Source organism: Drosophila gunungcola, chromosome 3R (assembly GCF_025200985.1).
Source record: "Drosophila gunungcola strain Sukarami chromosome 3R, Dgunungcola_SK_2, whole genome shotgun sequence".
In the NCBI taxonomy this organism is placed as follows: Eukaryota; Metazoa; Arthropoda; class Insecta; order Diptera; family Drosophilidae; genus Drosophila; species Drosophila gunungcola.
This window is the reverse complement of record NC_069139.1, coordinates 16,225,391-16,249,037: the sequence shown is the minus strand read 5'-3', so window position 1 is coordinate 16,249,037 and position 23,647 is coordinate 16,225,391. Positions and strand designations below refer to the sequence as shown.

General features: G+C 39.4%; 1 protein-coding gene and 1 long non-coding RNA gene across 4 annotated transcripts in view; one reads left to right on the top strand and one right to left on the bottom strand.

Moving 5' to 3' along the window:
• LOC128266755 (uncharacterized) overlaps positions 1 to 16,340 on the bottom strand; it is an 83,200-nt gene extending 66,860 nt beyond the window's left edge. The window contains exon 1 of the transcript XR_008269079.1: positions 15,418 to 16,340. The gene's annotated coding sequence lies outside the window, so the exon portion shown is untranslated. The remainder of the gene's footprint in view (positions 1 to 15,417) is intronic.
• Positions 1,985 to 3,956, top strand: LOC128266760 (uncharacterized). Of its 3 annotated transcripts, none has more exons than XR_008269106.1 (3): positions 1,985 to 2,075; positions 2,135 to 2,370; positions 3,083 to 3,956. It is a non-coding gene; the product is annotated as an uncharacterized LOC128266760 (long non-coding RNA). The 3 variants fall into 3 exon arrangements; XR_008269105.1 differs by lacking the exon at positions 3,083 to 3,956 and adding an exon at positions 2,811 to 2,950; XR_008269104.1 differs by lacking the exon at positions 3,083 to 3,956 and adding an exon at positions 2,432 to 2,782.
• Positions 16,341 to 23,647: the final 7,307 nt, after the last annotated feature.

The following is a 23,647-nucleotide window of genomic DNA, read 5'->3' as shown; positions in this document are numbered from 1 at the left end:
AAATGTTCGCCTCAATCTCAACGGCATTAATGAGTCAGAAAAGTGTCGGCGCAAAGGTTGACAACTCCACGAACCCAACTCAGTTCGGGCTGAAAGGTGTTTTATGTTCAGGGAGTGGGTTTGGGTTATTACTTTAACCCGTTTGCTCTTTTTAGCAGAGGAAATTGTGCGCCTTTTAATGAATTTTTCAGCTTTAGCCGCTTCTTTTAAAATGACTGAATGCATGTGGTTAGGTCTAAGCATACAGACAGCTATGTATAATTATTTGTCACACCTGAGTTGGCGGCACAGACAACAACTACAAAAATAAAAAAAAGGAGACGGAGACAAAAAAAAAACGCGTCTCACCTGGCTGAGCATTTGAAACGCAACCAAGCAACAAAGCAGCCCCGGCCAAGCAACCACTGTTCTTTATGCTATATACCACCTTCTGACATATCAACTTTTAGTATAGTCTCTCTATGTCCCGGGTTTCCTGCCCGCTTTATGTACACCATTGGTACCCCATATAATTTGCCCTAAAGTGAGACAACGCCGAAACAAAACATTCAAGTTTCGGCTTTGGATGAAGTTTCCATTTTTTGTGTTGCCATATTTTTTCTGTGTGACGTAACGCTGACCGTTTATGGGGGAGGGCTTTATACACTATTATAATCATTTCAGAGTGCTGTAATATAGATTTATATTGGATTTCCGTTTATATTGTTAGTTACATCGATATAAGAAAAGTTATTTAAAGTCTAATAACAGTTCTATTATTGGAGAGCTTGAAAGTTAATTAAATAAATTGTATTCAAGTTAATAAAGTAAACTTGATATCCCAAGTCTTACAGCATTTAACATTTTTTTTAACAAATGTGAAAAAAACTGAACAGAAAGTGACATGATCCGATACTTTTTTTGAAGTGTTGTCGAGTCATGAGCGTTTGGTTGTCGGATTTGGCTTGATTGACAGGCTGCACGCACCCTCTTTTTAGCCAAAGTCCAGGAAAAAGGGTCGCAGCTTACCCAGTGGCCTTAAAAGTTTCTGTTCGCTGTTTTTTTTTCCGATTGTAGATCAGTTTGTTAACTGTTTGCTAGCCCTGAAATGCCAGTCGTCGTATATACAGGTGGGTCACGAATCTTTGGCTTTTACTCCCAAAAGATGCCATTTGTTCCGGTTTTTTGTACGACACGCCCATTCTCACCTGGCCCATTAAAGTAATTTCCACCATTTAAATTTCCTTTCTTTTATTTGGGGAGCTTAACTTTTCCCTCTGCGATTGTTCTCAATCATTGAATGCTGTTTTTATCAGTTATCGCTACAACAGTTGTTGTCTTTTTTAACGCTTTTGTAATTCCGCTGATTGCTTTCGCTCATTGCAGCTGTTATTGTTGTCGTTGGCCCCACTGTTTGTTGTTGAGTAAATCACAATAAAGCTATTAAGAACGGAAACGGAAGCATTCGCCGCTGCGCACGCATTGAAGCATGGCCGTCAACATTTGTCTCTCCCATCTGCGGACCCTCCTGATCCTACATTATATTACTATAGCATACAGCTCCCCGACATCCTCCCATCCACCCACTATTATTGCTCTTTATGTTGTTCAGTCTGGGGCGCTTCGGATAGAATTGCATAACTCAGCTGCCCTGAATGACAGACTTTTGTTCTATTATGCTTTGCAAAAGTGGGGGAGCTCTTAGTGCATCCTGTACTTTTTCACATCAAAAGGGAAATCCAGATGGGAAGACCATTAGATCTTTCTACATCAGCCAATCAGTCAAAGCGCATTGAATGTGGATTTTTTTTTTCAAGATGCAAATGGTGAAGAAAACGAAAACATGTCGTGGAAAGCAAATATCATTAAGTTGTAACATCTTAGTGACGCCATTTTTTTGAAACAAATTAATGGTAAGAAAAATTTGAAAATATGGAATAGACAAACTTTCTTAAGACAATAACAAAAAGTACAAGTTAAGGAAATAAAATCTACTTCGCTTTGTATTTTATATCTCCTCTTTTAAGTAAATGAAACAAATAGTGATATACTTTCTACATAAAAAAACAATTGGATTCTTATCAAACAAATAAATGGTGGGTAGAGTTTAAACTTCTTTCCCAATTTGTGTCAAGACTCAGCTATTTTTCCTCAGAATTTGTATGACCCTTTGGCTTGGAATTTCCATCTACTTAAGGACAGAACTGGGAGGAAGTCCCCTAACTGCAACTCAATCGTCGGTCTTCATGCGGCTAATAATTCCTTAATCTGAAATGTATTATGCAGTTCTATGATTGTTTATTGCATTATGCGCCCGACTGGTCGTGGTCATTGCCATTGTCCGGTTAGGACTGCAGAGTGGAACCCGAAAAAGTGGCAAGCTCATGGCGAGTAAGTGCCGCAATGACTGGCCTGACTGGTTGAAATTTTCTCAGTTTATTCCACTGACTAGGCCCACAGCCATTGTCATTGTCTTCTGGCAATTGCAATTGCACTGGCGTACTTGGGCTGCAGTTGGAGTTGGACTTGCGACGGACTGGTTTCCGAAACATTCGTTCAGTCCGTTCACCCTCCCAAAAAAGTAACCCTCTTAAAAAAAAAAAACGGCAGGGAAATACATAGCGCATATGCCCTGATAGAGACCGAAACACCTGACTTTGTGCAGCGTGTTGTTTCTATATTTGTTTGTGAGCAAGTACGCTTCCCTTTTCCTGAATTTTATTACAATCATAACAAAGTACGCCAGCACTGAAAGAATATATACTTCTAGGGATTTTACATTAATGATTTAGTCACATATGTTAATTATGAAATTATTATTTATTTTTTAGATTTTTGGAATAGGCAATTTTAGTTCGCTCGTTAAGAAATCATCACAAACAAAATTTCATTGGTTGAAGTATATATTTAGAAGTTACTTTTTAATATGTAAAAACATTTTACCTTAACTTTGTTAAAAAAAAAGTTAAAAAAAATTAAAAGATGCAAAAAAATTAAAATTTAAGCAATTTAATTTCTATGTTTTATTTTATCAAAATTTATCAAATGAGGTTTCTATTTAAAATTTGTTTTTCAAACACTATATAGAAATCATTTTTGTTAGTGTACCTATAGTCTGTGATGCACCTGTCTCATCTTTGGCTTGAGCCAAGCGGAGGAAGAAGCAGCACAAGCCGGCTGCCGTCTGCCGGCTGTTGGCCGTCGACCGTCGACGTCGACCATCGAATGTTGGCCGTCTGTCCCTGCCGTCTGCCGTCTACCTGGGACAATTGGCCAAACATTAAGAGCACCACCGCCGGGCTGCGAAGTGGCCGGCAATGTGGATGTTGTTTGAACAGGCACTGGAACAGCCAGGGAAAGGCACTTGGACTCAACTGTTTAGATTCCCAAAAGAGAGAGGCAGAAAATTCAATTTTTGAATTTGTTTTCGATGCATAAACAAGAATTGGTAATAGGAATTTGCCCCGCCTCTGCTTTGGCAGCACAACTTCCCTTCTCTGATTAGGCCCTGCAGAGTCAATAAATATGACCAAGTTATGACTAAGAATCACGGTAGGCTTCTTGGGGACTCCTCCACCATTCCACCTGTCCTGTCCACAATTTTCAATTTGTGTACGCAAATCCAGGGAAATCGTGGCCCGACATGAAACAACAGGGCTAATGCTGAACGAAAAAAGCCCAACTAAATCCGGCCAACTATTACCAAACTAAACTGAACCGAGCCATCTTGTATGTTAAGTTAATTCCACTCGGTGAGTTATGAATAAATAAATATTGTAAATGGTTTATCGTGACTGCCTGTCGTTATGTACAAAGTTCCCTCCGTTTTACCCACGACACACATGCAATGCCTTCAAGGATAAAAGATATTGGGGTGTTGGCGAAGGACTGAGGGGCGGGGATTCATGACATGCAAATTGCATTTTGTCATTATTCCGGGTTGTTTGATCAATTTTTATGACAAATTATCGAAGAAAAACAAAAGAAAATGTGACAACGCTGGGTAGGGGTGCGGATGTTATTAAGCAAAGTTGGTGGATGGAGCTACGATTTCTTTTGCGCACGTTGGAAATTTTAATGACCGATTATTAACTATTTATGAACTGAATTGTAGACATTCTAGACGCAGTAGGTACTCCATAGTCTTGTGCTTAAACTATTTAAAATTGCACGAACTATTGTTCGAGTTAAAAACTCTATTCTAATTGTGGTCTGTAAGCTTGTAAACATTTAAATTATTAAATTATTAAATTTGCATAGGTAACTTATAACCGTGCAACTCGAAACATTTCAAAACAATTAACTTAATTAAACGGAATCTAACATCAAATCATAAGTAACGAATAACTATTATCTGAGTTTTTGGGTGGCTAAAGCTTCGCTATAAAATTATCGAAATAAGCCAATTCAATCAATTGGTTTGGTGAAACTTAACAGCATTTATACTTTTGATTTTATTTAGTTTGGAAAAGCTCTCATTGTGTATTGATGGCTAGAAAGCATTTGGCTAAGACCTTAGGTCAAGCATTCAGCGAGCACTTTTGAGCTGGTCAATTAATGGACGTTGGCATGAACAGCCCTCCCCATCCCCAAATCCACACTCCACCTCGTATCCCCTATCCAAACGAACGAAAAACTGCAAGTTTCAGAGTTGCACAGCGGCAGGAAAAATGAAAATACACCAGGAGCAAAGAGATAAAACCGAAACTCTCTGGGAAAAAGTGGGAGTGAGAAAAAATAGTGGTAGTAGGGGATGGGATGCGGGGATAAAACGAATGAAGTTTTAAGTGTTGTTCATGGCTCTGGTCGGGAAATTTCAACCGCAAGCCTGTCTAGGCGACACTCCCAGACTCTGTACCCCAACCCCTCCCCGCTTTTCCGTACCGAATTTTCCCGCTGCAGTCTGTGGCGATCCAGTTTGCCACACATTCGTGGCACATTCCTCGAGGGACGAGGAGGAGGATGATGGGAGGTTAGTTAGCGAGCGAGTGAGTTTTCTTGCTTCTTACATAATCTTCATCCCCAAAGCCCCCTTCCGCCTATCGTAAGCCTGGTGTGCGAGTCAAGTAGATTTCTAAAAATGGCAAATGATTTGTTAACCATTTCTATGACACACTGCAAACTCCCCGAATAGTAACCCTAACGAGACTTTTGCTTTTTGATTGGAAAAGTAGCTGACACACACACCGTCATTCACCTGAGGGGAAGCCGCACGTGATTTATTGTCAGTGTGCCGATTTTTCTATGAGCATTGTTGTGCACTGCACGAAATTATTGATATAAACTGTATATCAAATAATATAGTAATGTTCTATGACGGCAACAAATAAATTTAATCACAGTCAATTTAAATTTTTATATTAACACTGATTTATATGTACCAGTTTGATTTTATCTTAATAAAATTAAAATAGATTTTGAATTGCTATTCGACCTGATCGGTTTTATATCTTGTAAGTAATAAAGTAGTATTCTATTATTCTAAAAATGTTGTGTTAATAATAATATAGTGCATCCCATTTTATAACTCATATTTTTAGAAGGTTTTTGGAGTTGTGACTTATAAAATGCTGCCTCTCACGTGTTTACACATTTATTTTCTTCTGTGCACCTGGGTATTTCCAGTTTTTGTAGGGTCTCAGGACATTTCGCTTTCATGTTTGAAGTGGACACCCCCAATTCCACCCTCGTTTTCAGGTGCGGACCCATTTGCCTGCTAGCGGTACCTAAAATAACAGAAATAGAACCCTACTAAATGGCAATCTCTTAGCTAGATGGAGTCCACTGGGGCTGTGCTCTTAGGATCCACTATGGGTTCTCTTTTGTCACTCTCTTTGTTTTCGGGGGGCCACAAGCGAACCGCAAAAGCAAAACAAATGTGAGGAAAATGCCGAATGGCGCTCCGAAAATTGTACCGCTAAGAGAGAGGGAGAGGGGAAGAGAGGCATTGGGTCGGAAGGGGGGTGGGTGCACGAGAAAGAGAGAGGCACTATGGCCCAGCAACCAGTCGGTGTTGGTGCTGCCGGCGTCGCAGTCGACGTCGCAGCCGAGCGAATGCCGAGCGCCAGCCGAACGCTGCCGACGCTCGCAGCGTTTTTTAAGTTAAGCGATTTGGGTTTGGATCGGGGCTTCGGTTTCGTTTCAGTTTAATATTTTCAGTCTAATGTCAGGAACGCAGTTAGCTGCTCGTCTCGTGCGGAACTCTCAAACTGGCCGAAAAATAATAATAGCACAGTAGCCGAATAAATAAACAAACTGCAATAACTGTAACTACTACCAGTATAAGTACAACAACACCATCGGTCGAAACTTGAAATAGTGTAAATCAAAATAAACAATCCCCGCCGCCAGTCAAGCGATAAAGCTGCAACCACAAGCACACATATTTGGCCTATCTCGCCACTAGAAACTATTCGCATAAATCAAAAAACTATATCGCAAACTAAAAAAGCGGAAACACTGGGCAATTATTCGTGAATGTGTTTAATTCGTGCATTTCGCAAAACGGCTCTATTTCACAAGCCAGGCTTTAATTTAACATTTAATTGCACTAACCAAGCGAGTAGTTTAATTGTTTATTAACAAATTAAAGTGTGCATGGTGCGCCATTTTCACTCAGCCACCAGACACAAATGAATCACGTTCTAAAAGACTCAAAAAACGTTGTGAAACTCGAGTCGCACCAAACTGAAACTCAGAACTTTTTTGCTCGCCCATTTATTTGGGTTAAATGCAAAGCAGATAATAAATAAAAGAAAAAAAAAACAACCAGCAAATTCATAAGGAACATAAAAAATTGAAAAATAAATATTTAAATACATATTAAGCTATGCAAATTTAGATACGAACATCTGAGGAGTCGGTGGATGATGAAGAAGTGAACAGCTTAAGTGGAGATCAGAGAAATTAAATGGGACTTCAGACAATTTTATGGAAACTCAAATTAATTGACTTGGAAATTAGTTAAAAAGCCCAATGGAGACGTTTACATACTTTAAGGATATTTTAAAAAAATAGATCGTTTTCCGTAAAATTTATCAATAGTTTAGACATCGCACCCTTTAATGTTCTACCGAAGATGCTCTTTCAGCTATGGAAATTTTTCAACTGCAGGTCTGCCAGATCTCCGCAGCTTTAGCTAGTTAGTTAGTTACTAAGGAATTGGCAATCTTGTGCCATAATCTTGCTAGTGAACCGCAAAATATTTTCTTCATTTAGCTGAGGGAAGGGAAATGCAGCTGCAACCGCAAATTGAAATCCAAAGCCCTTGGCAACGGGCTAGACATTCCTCTCTCTACATTTCCCCCTTTTCCACGGTATCTAGCTGCCTGTTTGAACTGAAATTGCGTGCTGCAATTGCAAAGTGCCAATTTTATGGCAACAGGAATTTTCTCCATTTTGTTGGCTGACCGAAAATCCATTTAATTGGAGCCTTCACAACTAGGCACTGCAGTCTGGCGGTGGCCATTCTTCTATGTCTTCATTAAGAACGCCGCACAATTAGCAGCAAATTTAATTATGAATCTAATACATCAACCAAAAAAGAAGGAAGCGAATAAGTTTCTGCAGTATATCTGTAAAGTTGAGGGCGAAAGAAAACTATTTCATTTTCATTTGGGGTGCGAAATGTTAACTTTGCCAGCGACAAAACTTTTCTGACACCCAACTGGAGGAGCGGGGAGCAGGAGTTGGTCCCCAGTTGGTAGGTTGTATGGCTTTATTTATTTTAGCCAAGTTCAAACAGCAGTCGACAACAGTCAACAGTCGGGGCGAGTTGAGGCTAGAGTCTAGTTCTTGCCCAGCCATCCATTTCAATTCCGCTTTGCGCTTAACTTTTATTTTATGCCCATCGCCTGATACTTCTATCCGTGCTTCTTATTCTTCTTCTATATTCTTGGTAGCACCAGCCGCTTCGGCTTCTTTTTCTTCTTCTTCTTTCTCCTCTTCTTGGCCAGCTGAACCTGGCTTTTGTCTTTATGTGTCTGTTGGTGCCCTCAGTGGTACCTTACTTTACGATTATTTCCGCTGAAGCAATGCGGACATGGAATCGGACTCGAGTTAGACTTGGTCAGCAAATACACCAGGGAAAATATATAAAAATAATTCAAAACAAGCAGTCTAAAATCGTTCTAAATGTAAGAGAAAAGCTATAGAGCTTAATTTTAAAAGATGATTGAAAAAATTAGGTTTAAAAGATCAAATGAACTGAGGGCTTTACCCAATGTTAATAATATGAATTCCAAGATCTCAATAATTTTTATAATATTTAACTTTTACCATAAGTATATGAGAAAGACTTTTGAACAATTTTTTGGGAATTATAAACTTATTCAAAATATAACGTTAAAAAGAGAGCTAAAGAAGACTTTGAAAGATTCTCATAAGTAAAAACTAGGAACTCATGAATATTTAAATTATTATAAGAAACATTTAAAAAAGATTTAAAATTTGGGATTTTCTTCAGTGTAAATCCCAATCTGTGCCGTTTTTACCGCTTGTTCCAGCCACTAGTGCCGCTGACCCTTTCAACTCTCGCACTGCTGCCTTTCCCCTCATTAGGCTCGCACTCTTTGGTTTTAATTTTGGTTTTGGCTTCGGTTTTGGTTTTTAAGCGTGTGAAAGTTGTTGACTTCCACTGTTCTTACCGCGCCGTGGCCGCTGCACTCATTATGCAAGTGCCCCGGGGCTCCGAAGTCCGGAGGTCCGGTTGCTGGCGGCGGTACTTTCCCACACACACGCCCGCTAACGGCCATGAAAATCAGAGAACAGCAACGCCAGCAGAAAATTATCCCGCAAATTGTATCAATTGTTGCCCGAGTCCAAGACTTTTGGCTCTCGGGCCAAGAATCCCAGGCGCAAACCGGTTCACAAAACGCTAGCTCTATAAATATACATATTTGTATATATATCTCCCAGCACGGCAACATAAATCAGCTGCTGCCGCTAGTGTGGCTGCTGCGTTCTTGGCTTAGCCAACAGGTTTATTTGATTATGGCCCACTCGCCGCATATGCAAGAACTTTCAACTCTCGGCCCTCGTGTGTGTTTGTGGTTGTTTGCTTTTAATGTTGCATAAAAGACAATACAACGTGCTAATCACCGTCGTTTACGCAACTGATGATTTAACTACCTTGAAATTAATAAATCCCCCGCAGAATCATCAAAGTGAGGATATTCAGAAATTAAACAAAGAAAAACAACCCAAAAATAATTGTGATACAAAAATTTGATTTACAAAACTAAACAGAACAAGCGAAAAACTATAAATCAATATATGAATACCGATATATATATATATATGTGAAAATCCCCAGTGTTTATATATCAAACGCGAAAAAATAATTCAAAGTGGGCGGTGCAAAACAATTTGAAATGCTCTACAGCAACAACGGCTAAAAAAATTTCAATTACAGTGCAGCTGAAAAGTAAAACTCCAACAACTATAACAACACCAACGACACGGCACAAAAACCAGTTAAAAGTGACAGGCAACAGCAGCAGAAAGCAACGAGAGGGAAATAAATAAATAATAACTACAAAAAGGTAAAATATTTCAATAGCCATAGCGCGACCAAAAAGTTGGCTTGAAAGAAATTATAAAAGTCCACAGAAACAGCAATATACGAAACTTTAGGCAAAGCCATAGAAAATTTATAAATATCTATAAAGGCTTTATTAAAACCCCCATAAAAATCTATAGGAAATCAATGAAATCTATCTATACTGGAAAAAAACTATCTGAACAGATTTAATGGAACACAAAACAAAAACATATATAAAAGTGAAACGAAAATTGCGAGAGTGCGGTACAGCTAAGCCGATCAGAATGGTGAATACTAATATTGTTTGCACCACTCTTGCTCCACTGCAAACCACGCTGTACTTGACCCACAAATTATGCTTAGGGAACAGAACTCTTATCGCTTGAGTTGCCCTGGGGGAACTTCGAAATGGGAACTAGAACTGGAACTGCTTTATAGTTGCGACGTGACGATAAAAAATATATATATATGGGAAAACTGTGCCCATACAGAAATACCTATATCAGGGGTTATCCATATCTGAGTTGAGCTTGGGGCCTGGCGACTATTTCCAGGAATTACTCATGGGAAATAGTTTTAAGTTTAAGATTTTTTTTGTTATAACTTTTTTGCCTTGCGCATGGAAAGAAGAAAATATGAGTGACGTAAAACTTCTGGGAATAGACTTTTCAATTTGCTTAAAGTCAATACAATTTCAACTGACTCATTTGAAATTGCTTGAACCATTCACCAGAGTAATATTTCCAAAGAATTTTTCCCTAATAAATAATACAGAAAATAATTGAAACAGAAGCTCTGTTACTATCTGAACCCAGAACCACAAAACTACCTTCAATTATATTCAATTAAACTTTCAAGCGCCGGCTGCTTCTGCATAGGTAGAATTCCTTATCAAAAGCCAACTTCTTGGCGTTGCCTACCGAGTCGTAACAGCACTTATATAGTACTTATTTCTTTCCGTATTTTTGTTTTTTTTTTTTTTTATCAATATACCAATAAGCGATTACATTATTTGTGTCAGAAGCGAACCGCTTTAGTCTCATTCCACGTTCTTTTTATAACATTCTTTATTTTTATGAGAGAGATATTTTCCGTGATTCGTAATCAGAACCTCGCACTTGACGGCTGAATGAGGTAGATATCAACCAACGAAAGTGGTTAACTTTATTAATTGTTGAGTAATTATGAGAGCAAGCAGATAGAGAACGTAGGGTAGGGGCAAAACTTGTATCTTGGCCCTTGACTTGGTTTTAGCCTCAAGTAGCCAACACCTCGACCTTTCTGTGATTGCAGCTGAAACAATGAAAACCTGGGAAAGTAGAGCAAGTATCTGAGACAAAGGCAAAGAGGTTATAGATCATAAAGCAACCACAACCATGAGAGAGCGATACTGAAAATTGTTTAGCTCAGCTCAAAGAGGAAACTCGGCGAAAAAAAGTCAAATACAAAATAGTTTTTTAATTATCGATGTCAATTAAAATGAACTGTAGATTGTAGTTGTTGCTGTTGTTGTTTCTCCACCGCTGTTGACTTTATATAATTCCCGGTCTGTCTATATAGACGACCGGCCACAACAACACCAGCAGCTGCTCAAAGCGAAGCGGAGCAAGGCAACTAAGACAATAAACCCAAAGCAATGGGAGAGTAAGATACACAACATAATATAGCTTGCTTGCGGGAGAGAAAAGCGAACTTTGGGCAAGTCATACCCATGCACAGCAAAAAAAAAAAAGATTTCTATAACCCTGAGGTTGAAACTACGATCTAAGTTTTTATTAAAGTGCTAACAATTAAAAGAAATACAAAACCTTTAAAGGATTGGTTTTGGGGTTTTTTAATATTGAGCTTTATTTTCTATTAGTAATCGTGTGTTTGATCTCAGTCGGACCTCAAAAATAGTTTAAACAATATATGATCATGAACATGCCACTTTTAACAATTAATTCACTATAGGGCAATTTTATTCTAAGCTTTTCATAATTGCTAACACAATTTACCCGAGTTCAAGTTTACAAAGAACATTATTTTTCAAAGTCTGGTTTTAATTTGCATTTTTAAGCCACATTGAAATCTGAAAAAAAAAATATTATAATCATAAAATTAATAAAATGAAATATCATAAAAGTGTGACAATTTAAAGCCATTACTGTACATAATGATCAGAAAATGTTAACTGAGGATTAGAGGTGGCTTTCTGTGTTAGGCCGTTAAAGTTAAGCAAGCAACTGTACTCCTTTGGCTTAAAACTTACATTGATTTTTTTTTACTTAAAAGACAAAACAGAATAGTGAATACAACCTTTCCCTATTCTGACAGTGCATAAAACTTGCAAGCGGTCGTGTATAGTTCTTTCTCATTCTAGCCCGGAATGCCAGAACAGCGACCCAGACCTCCCAATAATATCCGTCATGGGTCGCCTAACGAGCCCCGCAATAAGTCGCACTGATCGATGGTTGGAGGGGTGATTATTGTGGGGGAAGTCGGCATTTGGGAGGGAGTGTGTTTTAGGGTGTTATTGAGTGTTGTCAGCTGTCTCCAGAGAAGTGAGAAGCGAAGCCGAAGCCAATTTCAACTTATCTATCGATTGGTGATGGCCAAACGCTGTCTGTTTACAATATCGGTAAAAGTAAGGACCAAATCGTATACAAATATAAATATCAATATATATCTAGGTATATATGTGCTTATGGCTGATAACATGAGCCGGCAATTGCATGAATATTTTGTTCATTTGTTCCATTTGCTCGACAATGAGACAGCAAATCAGAGGGAGAAAGCTATAGGAAACTATATCAATAAACTAATATTGTTTGCCTATCTGTGTGCGTGGTTATTTGAGTTTGGGAGCGGAAATATTATAACGAATCCACAAAATGTACATGTATGGGAAACAGGCGATGAGATATAAGATATAAATTTGAGTATCTGATGAAATCAGCTAAGAGAACAGAGGCGTAGGAAAGGGGGGCCTTGTTAGGTCAACGCAATTGATGTTAAGTGTGGGCTGGTGTGTGTGCCTCCGTCCTAATTGAATTAAAGACAATTAGCTCACGTTTTCTCCGAGAGAATGAGAGAACGATCTCTGGAGATCTCGCGGAAAACTCTGACCCCGCTCTCGATTTCCCCTACCCAAACAGAAATCAATCATCAATAAAATCTAATTGAATTTAAGATCAGAAATTTTTTCAGACCGTCATAAAAACTGAGTGAATCAAATGATCATTAAGTTCTTCGGTCCTGAAAAGAGTGGAATGCGTGCCGAATGGCCAACTGTCGTAATGAGGCTCGCCCCATAAGGGTCATTTGCTGTATTGAGAATCGGTGTGCGGGTCTGGTTTGTAACTAGTTACAAACAATTATCGCCAACATCGCAAATGGTTTTCGGAAGTGTTATTTGAACTTTTGTGTTTTCGGTTTCTGAGCAGGGGAGTAGCTGTTCTGGGAAATTATTTTTTCCAAAACTGTTTTCAGCTGGTTGGTGTGAACTTCAGAGGGCATGAAAGGTTAAATGAAAATAGAAGGCAGATAAGCACCTAGAATTCATTGGCAGCTGTAAGGAAAGTTTCCTTTGAACCAAGCTTTTGTTAAGTTTACTTGATAACAAAATAATAATAATAATAATGCTACTAGGGGTGAATAATGAAAATACTTTGACCATATGTGAAATAACAGTTGTACTTAAATAAAATTTAAAAACAATTAATTTTAAACGTCAAGAAAGATGTCTTAATAATTATTTAGTAGCATATATCCCAATTATTTGTTATAAGAGACAAATTAAACTTCTTGTAACTAAAAAACGACCCAAAAGAGGAACACATAAATTCTAATTAATTGGCATTCAAATAAAACGAAAAAAAACATGTTCCAAAGGTTTTTTAAAGACGGGTTTTAAATTAATAATTTAATATATATTAATAAATGTATACCCCATTGGGTATATATCTAACGATCTGGTGGCATGTGCATAAGCTATATATTTTATAGGTGTAAAGTATTTATTCAATCCTCCATTTGGAATGCAATACATTGAGGTAAAACGCCTGCCAGTGCTCAAAACGCTCCAGAGAATGCGAGTCCCACGGCGCGGAAAGAGATACCTGGTGGTTGGGTTGCTTGGAACCTAACCTAACCTTTTCCTGCCCTTTCGTCCCGCCCCCTGATAATGCTCACCACAGGTGTGTCAATGACTTGCCTGGGGATTGCGATAGCGGGTAAAGAAAACGAAACGAAACCAAAATGCTAGGGCCAAAAGGGAGTCCCAAAGGGAAACCAGTCAGTCACCAGGGCAATGGCAATGGCAAAGTGCACTGCGGATAATTTCCACTTCCGACATGAAACATGACAAACCAGCCGCCCAGCACACTCGGCCAGAAAGAGACGGAGAGGGGACCAGGCACTGGTATAGGGAGTGCGATTGAGAAGGCGAGACAACAGATGGGCGACAGGAAGAGGAAGCAGCGGGTCAGGAAGGGAGCGCCGCTGGGCCGAAACGCGAACCGGTGACGAGGTCAAGCCAAGACTATTAAAACAAAAAACATTACAAAATACGGGAAAAGGGAAGCCAGCTTTAGGAACGACTATGGGAATACACTTGTGTCCTTTTTTTGGTGGTTAAACATTCCAATATCTAACAAAGTTTTCAAAAGACAATTAACAAACTAATTGTAACCTCTAGTACGTATAAGTGCTTTAAAATATATGTAGTTGTAATAAGATGGAAAGTCTCTTGAAAATATTTAAGTTGTATCAAAGAACTAAAATTTATTCTAATAATTCCCAAATCAGTATAAGACCGTGGTTTAGATAACATACACAAATTGTCAAGGTGGTCATATTTACTCTCTTAACAAAGGCGTAGCTGTCTATTTCACATTCGAAACTTCTTAGAATTTTTATAGAACCCCGTGTTAGAGTATAAAAGCAAAAAACGGAAAAATACAAAAGCAGCGAGTTTGAAGACCTAAGGCGGCTGCTCCCATGTGTCCATGTATGGCCATTTATTACTTCGGCCATGTGTATCTGTCTCCGTGTGCTCTGTGTATAGTTTTAATCAAACTGCGACTTGGCCACAGTTTGCTTTAGCGCCTTTTTTTAAGGTGCGGTTCAGTGGCCTTTGGGTGGCCATAAAACCAACTGCCAAGCGGGCCCGAAAGAGGAAACCATCGCCATCAGCTGTCGCGCGGCTCGTTTTAGGGGCAGGGCGCAAAGGATCTGGCTCTGGATCTGGCAAGGAAAGGCAAGGAAAGGAGTCCTGGAAACCAGTCCAAATGCTTGCTACTTCGGCACGAGGGTTGCAACTGTGGTTAGGGGTTCCTTTTCGTTCGGCGGCTCGGCCACTGTAATTTACTACCAGCATGATCCAGAGCAAAAGCGTCGAAAGACCTGCACGCAAACCGAATGAACATGCAACATTAATACAAAAACACACACATGCAGCAGGCGCGGGGTCAAGGAGCCGGGCCTTGGTGTAAGGGTGGGTGTGCGGAAGGCCCGAGGGGTTGAAGTGGCCAAAAAGGTATCCTGTACTTTTACTGTAACCAGGCAATAAATTTCGAAATTTTATTGTAGGCGCACGTGCTTAGTTGGAAGGCACATTCACTCGAACAAAATATGATAATTTCTCTAGATGTGCAGTTATTTCATGAAACGGATCTATATAAACAAGAGCAACACAACTTAATAAATGTTAAACTTTTTTTATAAAAATCTTTGTCTAATACACATGAAAATCTAATTCAGCAAAAATATTCTAGAAATAATTAAAACGTTTGAAATAAAATTGATTTCAAAGTCAGTATGTGAATTTTTTGTTTAATTTTTGTATTGGAGTACAAGTAAAGTTTTGTTTATTTATCTGCTTTTTTATTGATATTCCCTTTAGTAATTCTGTTTACCCCTCGTTAGCCCCTCGGAAATTGTCAAACATTTATTTGTAAACAAATTGGCCATTTGAATTGAGTGTCGTCTTCTGCTGATTGATTGTTGAATTTGCCTCGTTTCATATTTATGTATCTCAGAGATACAGATACACAAAGCGACTGCTCGCTGCTGAATACTGCTTTCGTTTCGTGCAATTTATCAAAAGGTTTTAGCCTCGATGGCACCTTAAATTGATAAACTATGCAAAAGATGCAAATGTACCGCGCCAATCCATCTCAATGTGTGCAGATGAGTTTTATATATTTCTCTTGTCAAGAGGTTTCGTTTTCAGTTGAGGTGCTGGTACATACTTGATATTGGCCATATGGATTACCCAATTCCTGGCAAGCCAGCAACAATGCATATATTACACAATATTCGCCCGCAAAATGCGAAATGCGAGACGATTGAGCGACGGGCGACGAGCAACGGAGCTCTACAAGTGCACGACAGCAGATACAAAGATACTTGGATATAGAGATGTGGAGATACTCCACACTCTTGAGCTAGAAATGCCGCTCATGACGCAAACATCATTACATTGCCTTCTGTCTTTACAATGCAATAACCGACAGGCAGCTCAGATCCAGAGGGGCTCAAACAGCGATGACGACTCTAATGGAGAGATTGATCCCCATGCACGAGTTTCTGACGCGCCGCACAAGAAAAACAAAATAGTGGAAATAAAACAAAACGAATCCGAACACAATCCGAATCCGAATCCGAGCTGGAAGTGGCTCACAGTTCCAAACGACGCCGAAGACAATGGCTTCAGCGAAAAAACAACAGAAATCAGCGGGAAATGGCGAATGCCAATAAGCGAGGCCAACTCGGAGAGAAACGTGCTGTGCGGCTGTCCCTGGCGATGGCTGCGTGAAAATGGGGAAGGAAAAACTGAAAGCGCTTGTAAATAGATTAAAATAATTAATAAAATCATAAACACCTAACACTGGTAGTAGAGAAAGGCTACATTTTTCAACAGTAACACCTTAATTAGGGGAAATAAACGCATTTATTTTAGTAAAAAAAAATAAGGAGATCTTATTAATCACTTTGTTAGGACTAACACTAAATATGCGTTTAAAAAGCTATTGAAATGGTGATTGATAAGGTACATCTTTCTATATGCTGGCAAAAGCCCTGCAGTTTTACACTTTATACAAAGAAATTAAAATTTTTTTTTCAATATACATTTAAATGATTGTGTATTCAGCCCAAAAGTGGCCATTTTGAAACATTGTGTATGTCCCTTTTATGACCTATAGCCCCTCTAAACCAATCCAAAACCTCCAACCCTCCCCTCACGAGGCCATCTCTAATGGGCAAACTGCATTGACAGACTGTCTTCAACATCGTCATCATCATCAGAAAGCCATTCGTTCCCCCGAAGCCACATCATATGGAGATTTTTTAGCGCTGTGAGCTGCGAGTGTTTCCAACTGTTAGTTAGGGATTATTACAAAGTATCCGATGCCGCGGGCCCGTCTTTGTCTGCCTCTGGCTGGAGTCGAGTCAAGACCTCGCCAGCCATCGAAGATCGAACGAGAAGACGTTGACTCTGCTCTTTTGCTGAGCTTGAATGCTGTTGCATCATTGCGCCTGCCTGCCGCATTTGCATTTCGACTGCAGTGGTTTCCAGTCAGCCGCAGTGAAGTGCAGCTGAGTGAACTGACATTGCCCGGAGCCAGAAGTTGTAAGAGTCTACATTGCTGTGGCCCGAGTAGTTTGGGTTGATACATTGAAACATGCTCGAGTTGGCTCAAGTTGAAAGCAAGACGAAAACAAAGCGAAATGTGTAACTAAATAAATAGATTTCGCGCTTCGGCTTGCCAGCGAGCCACCTGTTGACGCCATGCAAATTTGCGCAACTGTTTGCAAGCCCCCCACTCCCAAAGTTCTGTATCCGTTTACACCTCGAGTTGATAATATGTATGCTTGGATATGTTTGTGCTTCATTGGAAATGCCGCCAATCGAATGCCGGCAATGGGAAAATCTTTGTTTACTACTACACCACCGCCACTCTACCAATTCCAATCTCCTTGGTCATTCAACCACAATTTGCTTAACCCACTCGTTGGATACTTTCCATTTTCTACTCATTATGGGTAATTATGCGGATACTTATGCAGCTACTCCAACAACTCCATTCCCCCACCCCCTGGCTGGTCATTTGCATAAACTTCCAAAAAATGTTCATCAACTTGAGTGGAGTCCCATTCGACTTTGACACCGCGCTGAGTGAAGAAACCCACCAGCTTTCTGTCATTCGAGCATTCAGCGTGTGCGGCCAAAAAGGCAAATTAATCATAGCCTAGCTTGCGAAGAACGCCAAGATGTCTTGCTTTGAAAGATGACTAGCAACACCTTTAATATACCTGTATTTTTGGGTTAAAGTTCTTTAACCAATTTTTCAAATAGACATGCAATCATTTTTTGAAATATTTAGAAAAATTTTCTAGAAAAGGCAATTTAATTTAAATTGAAAAATAAAAGCAAAATGTTATAGACCAAAACTGGTTTCTTATTACTCAGCCAAATATGACTTGAAAAAAAAATTCGTTACACCTCCCATCTAAGGTATTAAAATAAGATGTCCATGGGAGATTCTTATAGAATGGCCAAAGGGCATTTGTATCTCTGGTATTCCCGTTCCCAAGCCATGATTACTCCTTAAACTGGTTTAACTAGTTCTTTGCGATGACATTCATTAGCTTAGATTCTTGTCTAGACATTGACCAAAGTTAGCTTGCCAGATTTTTTGATCGCCTACATCGCAGTCTCCTTTTCTTCAAGCTCTGCTTGAATTACAACCCGAACATCTTAAGGCCTTGACTTGGCTTTGGCTTTTTGCGTGGCGCATCTAACAAATTACGGTGGCTCTCGCGTAGGCGCTCGCTGTCAGTTAACTCCCTCAACTCTGCACTGATAAAAATATTCGAATTCAAGAAACCAAAAAGATTATAGTTTTTAAGACTTCTTCATTGTGACATTATGTTTGAAACTATCTCATAAATTCAGTTAGATTAAGTACAAATTTAGCTTAGAAAATTATTATTTGCAATGGGTTTTATTATTGCTTCTTTAATTGCATGGCCTCAACATTTGTAGTTGAGATTAACATCATAAATAAATAAGATTTTAACATAATTTTCCTGACCTAAGACCGATTTGCCTCAGTGTTTAAATGTGTTCCACTTTTCTTGGCTGTTTTTCCTGTCGCCAAACAATTTTTACGGCTCTCTCTGTTGGTTTCTGCCGGCATCTTCTTGGTTTAGAGCGTTGCATTGTTTTGGCTTGCTCAGATTTTCTCCCCCCATCGGAATTCCACCCTGTCCCATATCCAGGTTTCACTGTAAGCCGGGGCATTTTGTTGGTGTCTGCTGTGTGGCTCTGGGCCGGGTTTTGTGTGTCCGTGAAGCGGCAGACGGCAGACGGGAGACGAGAGTTGGGGGCGCAATTGATGAACATGTTAAGTGCTTTGCCGAGGGGTTGGCCCAAAATTTTCTAGAACGCCTTTCCTAGCTGCCTTCCTGCCCTCCTGCCTTCCTTTTCTTGCGCCGCTTTGTTTGTGGGTGGTTGGGAGGTGTTAAGTGGTTGTGGCTTGCCTGCCGGCGTCTACTGCTTCTGCTGTTGCTGCTGCTGCTGCTGGAAAAGTCAATTATGGCCGGGCTTTGTTCAAGTGCCGGCGCGCTGAGAGAGTTTTGGGCTTGAAATTGGAGCACATGTGTTTGCCAAACTGAGCACCAAAAGAGGAACAACAATCGGTCGAAAGTGGGCGTATGGCGTTTCACTAATTCTGGGTTTCCAAATCGCCCCGCCTTGCGAATCGATTCGTTTGTTAGGGATTGCTTTAATCATGCATTCCAGCTTATTCCGATTGCCGCCTTCTCCCTTGCACTGCATCCACATTAATTAAATGCTAAATTTAACACAAAGTCAATTATGCTAATCAGCTGAAATTCCTGACTGCCTTTCCCGCCCTGTTTCACACTGCCTTGAATTTCCTTGGCTAAGACACGAGCTCTGTTCCAAATTTGATTGCCAATAAGCCACAAGTATGCCCAGTGGAGGGATTTATTTTGTCTGGTACTCTCATGAAATTCACCCCAAACCAGCAGTATGTAAGCCCACGATTTTCGTTTACTGTGATTGTGTTTTGTGGTTTCGTCTTTCTGTGTTTCGGAATTTCATTTTCGGCAGCAATTACAAATTAGATAAATCGCAAAAGAACAATCAAAATTGCGTGAATCATTTGAAGGAGAGAAAGAAAATGAAAGAGCATAAGGGATACAATCCTACAAACTTGATTCTTAAACATCCAGGTGGTTATATTTGAATTTTTAACGACACGACTATTAAAAATTGCACGGACAAAATAAAAGCGCTGAGTTTTTTGTTGTATTTTTTTTAATATATAAAAATCAATTGATTAGACGAAAATTCTAAAACTTTAAATGTAGTTTTAACAACAGTCCGTTCAATTTTGTTTCCTTACATTTTGAACCACTGACAAGAGGTTAACCTGAATTTATAATAAGCTGCTGTTTTCAGCAGTCCGCAAATAAATCAAAAAAGGTTCTCCTTTTACGATACCCATTTAGGGTATATCCTAATCCACTTTTGTTTCACCCTCCTGTCTCTTTTTCATTTACGCTTTTCGCGCTTCTTCTCCCACCTGTCGACACCTGTTCTTCGCTGGGTAGCATCTGCTTATCTTGCGTCATTCAGCGCCAAGCGGCATTAAATCAAAACCACTTCCGTGCCAACTGTCACTTGTTTGCCCCGACCCCTTTGAAGTCCCCAAGCCCTTCCCATTCCCCTTCCCCAGCTCCGATCTCCTGGTTTACTCACATGATTCTTTACTCTGAGGGCGACAACCAGTTTGCTGTATTCTTGTTTAAGTAAATAAGCAAAAGGGAAAAGGTAGGGAATGCGCCCATCCATCCATCCATCAAAAAAGGGCTGCCAGCATGTAATCCGAGACATGAACAGTCTGTGTGCGAGTGTGTGCAGAGGCCCAGACACCCCCAATCAGGCAAAACGGCCACCCCATGAGAACTCAAAACAGGTAGCCACAGGGAAAAAATGCCATAACTTTCGATAGTCTTTAATGGCAACTGTCTTCTGTAAACTCCATAAAAAATTTATAAAAAAAATAAAAAAATATATGTCAAAGGCATGTCTGTGTATTTTTATTACCCTCAACTTTTTTTTTTTAAGCATACTAATCCTTATTTATTGCTCTTCATTATTTTGACATTTTATATTACCCAAGACATATATTTAATTGGCACTATGTGGGTGATGATTATGAAAGCGCTTATTAAGTCATCTCCAAGCCATAAAAAAAATACAAGCTAAATGCACAAGTAGAATTAAGTTTTGTTCGCTGTGCACTAAACATCAATAAATAATATACAAGGAAAATATACAAGGAAACGAGACTTTGAGGATAAAAAGGATTCGAAGACTAAGTTTGAGCTGCTTATAAGTAAATATAGCTTCAGTTTTTGTTCAAGGGCTGTCACTTAGTTTATTATGTGTGGGTTGCTCTGCCTCACTCTGCCTTTTCTCTCTCTCTTTTTGGCTAGAAGCTAATTGAGGAATGCAGCTGTTGGCAAGAGGCCCAGAATTTGAGCGGCTGGCTAATTTATCTTGCTTGCCTAATCCGCCACCTCACACTTTGTGTTTTTCTCATGCCCGTAGCCCTTTTTTTTTAGCCATTTCCCAGCCTCATATTTGCACATCATTAGCTTAAGCAGCAGAACACTTTGAGCTAATTTTGTATCTAGCGCTGTGACAGCGGAAGGTAAATCCTCATGATGGAGACTCTCTTGTACCTCCGACTGACTTTCCATTGACAGATAAGAATGCAAGCTGATTGCAGGTCTCACATCCAATTATTTTCCATTTCCGACCAGAGGGAAACCCCAAAAAGGCAACCAGGAGTAGTGTAGGAAAAAAAGGAAAACAAGAAGAAATGAAAAACAAAACCATGGCCAACATTAAACGGGGATAAAAGGGGAGCAGGGCTAAACAAATTTCCCAGGTGAGGGTGAATAACGAAGAGTTAAAGGGGCTCAGTTACAGATTTATTCGGACCAAAAAGGGGGCGATAACTTGACCGGCCCCAAAAGGAGTTACCAAAATGGGTGAATGGGATGGGAGTTCATGAGCTATGAACTCGGACTTTACTTCATTCTTTCCCTCTTGGCTGCTCTTGTTTGGTGAAAGGCTCTTGACCACAGAAATTGTTTTGCCTTCGCTGCACAAACACACACCGCAAAATCACAAACCAAACTCGAATCGGAGCTGGAGTAGGACCGATACTTTGCCTTTCGCCTTTTTGCATTAACAAATTGTGGCAACAATTGGCCAGAGCAGAAAAAAACAGTGCCCTAAATCATTGACCACACCTACAATCTATTGTTTGCCTGGAACATGCAATTTTGGGTTTGAAAACGGAAAAATCTGAGCTAAGCTAAAACTTTCAAGTTTTGGAAAGAAAAAATTACGAAGCTTCTGTGTTAGTTGAAAAGCCATTTAAATTTTACAAATACTCTTATATTTCTTCTGATTTTTTCCATCCAAGCTTAACAGATTTTCCATTAGTTGTAAATATTGATTTCCACAGCTATAACAAACTTAAAAGAAATCGGCAAGTAATAAAATATAATTTATGCTTTTTGGGAGCCATAAATCAATTCCATATTTCGTTCGCTTCATTAGTAACCAATTTAGGTAGCCACAAATTCTAGGGTTTCGAAATGTCAAACGAAAACTTTAAAAGATTTTATTAGTATACTTAGCGAATTAAGTAAAAACTCTTAATAAACAAATAACTAACAATTCTTTCTCTTTTTTCTTTGCAGGTGAGTTAAAATCGAAGTTACTGATTTCTTTGTGCCAAAAAAAAAACACAAAAATGTTTTCGTAAGTAAGCAGAGCTAACAAAAGTTTTGCTTTGAGTTTGATCTGCATAATGCCTTTTACTTTTCTTTTACTGCTCCGTTTTTGCCGTACTACTTTTTGTTCGGCAACAACAATAAATCATGGCAAAATTTCCCCAGTTGGATTTTCATTTTATTGCATTTACTTAGTGTTATTATATTTCTGGTCTTGGCTTTTTCCATTGGGAGTCGAGTTTTAATGATTGCGCCAGCCCTCTTTCTTTAGTGGCTACTGCGAGCGGGTCTTAACTATTGTTCAGTACTTTTGGCCAAAGTTTTCTGCCTGTCGAAGATAAAGCTTTCAACTTTTTTCTAAGCACTGAGCAGCTGCTTAAGATAATCATAAAAAAATCTTCAGACCTTCAGAAATCGTTTAAGCCGCCAGTGTGTCTGCATTTGTCTCTGAGTGGTGAATTTCGTATCTGAGGGATAAATTTGATAACTGAGAGAAGATTTTGTATCTTTGTGTGGTTGGTTTTCCGATGTGTGGGTGGCACTCTGTCTAATAACAAATTATCCAATGCACTTTGCCTGCTGAGCCGCTGCTTCAGCTTCTGCCGCCAAGTGCGCTTTCCGCAGCTAATTGACATCATACTGAACTCATTCACATTAATTAATGACATCATTCCCAAGCCGGGTCAGCGATGAAAAGGGGGCACGAGGGGCTTGAAAGGGGAGGACGGCCGGCATAATAAACAAAGAGCAATTTATGAAAAAGAAAGAACAGCAAACAGATGAAGACGCACACGCACTTTGCGCTTAATTCGAGGCAATTTCAGAAATGCACAGCAAGAGAAGAGCACTTTTGCTGAATGGCCAAGCGGAAGTACATAGACGTTGGCACATATTTATACAGTTGCGGTCAAAATACAAGTTCTTCTTACTTTTTTGTAAGTCTGCGACTGAAACTTATAAATTACGTTTACTGTATGAAACAATATTCGAAACAATATATGAGAAATCGTGCCCAAAGTGTTATTTTGTGAATTTTCAAAATGGGAAATCCCCTTCTTATGTAAACGATTTGAAGTATAAATAAAATGTTGCCTAAAAATCTATAGGAAATTTCAAAAGGACTAGCTAAATAAAATTAATTTAGTATCCGACGAGACTTTTGCAATTTTGGCACATCTCGAGACTTTTTTGGCCAGTCAAACACTAACCACAAATCGTTCTGGCTTTTCACAGATTTTTGCGGTCAGCCAGGGATTTGCGATATGCCAACATTTGGAAGCCAAAAGACAATACTCTTAA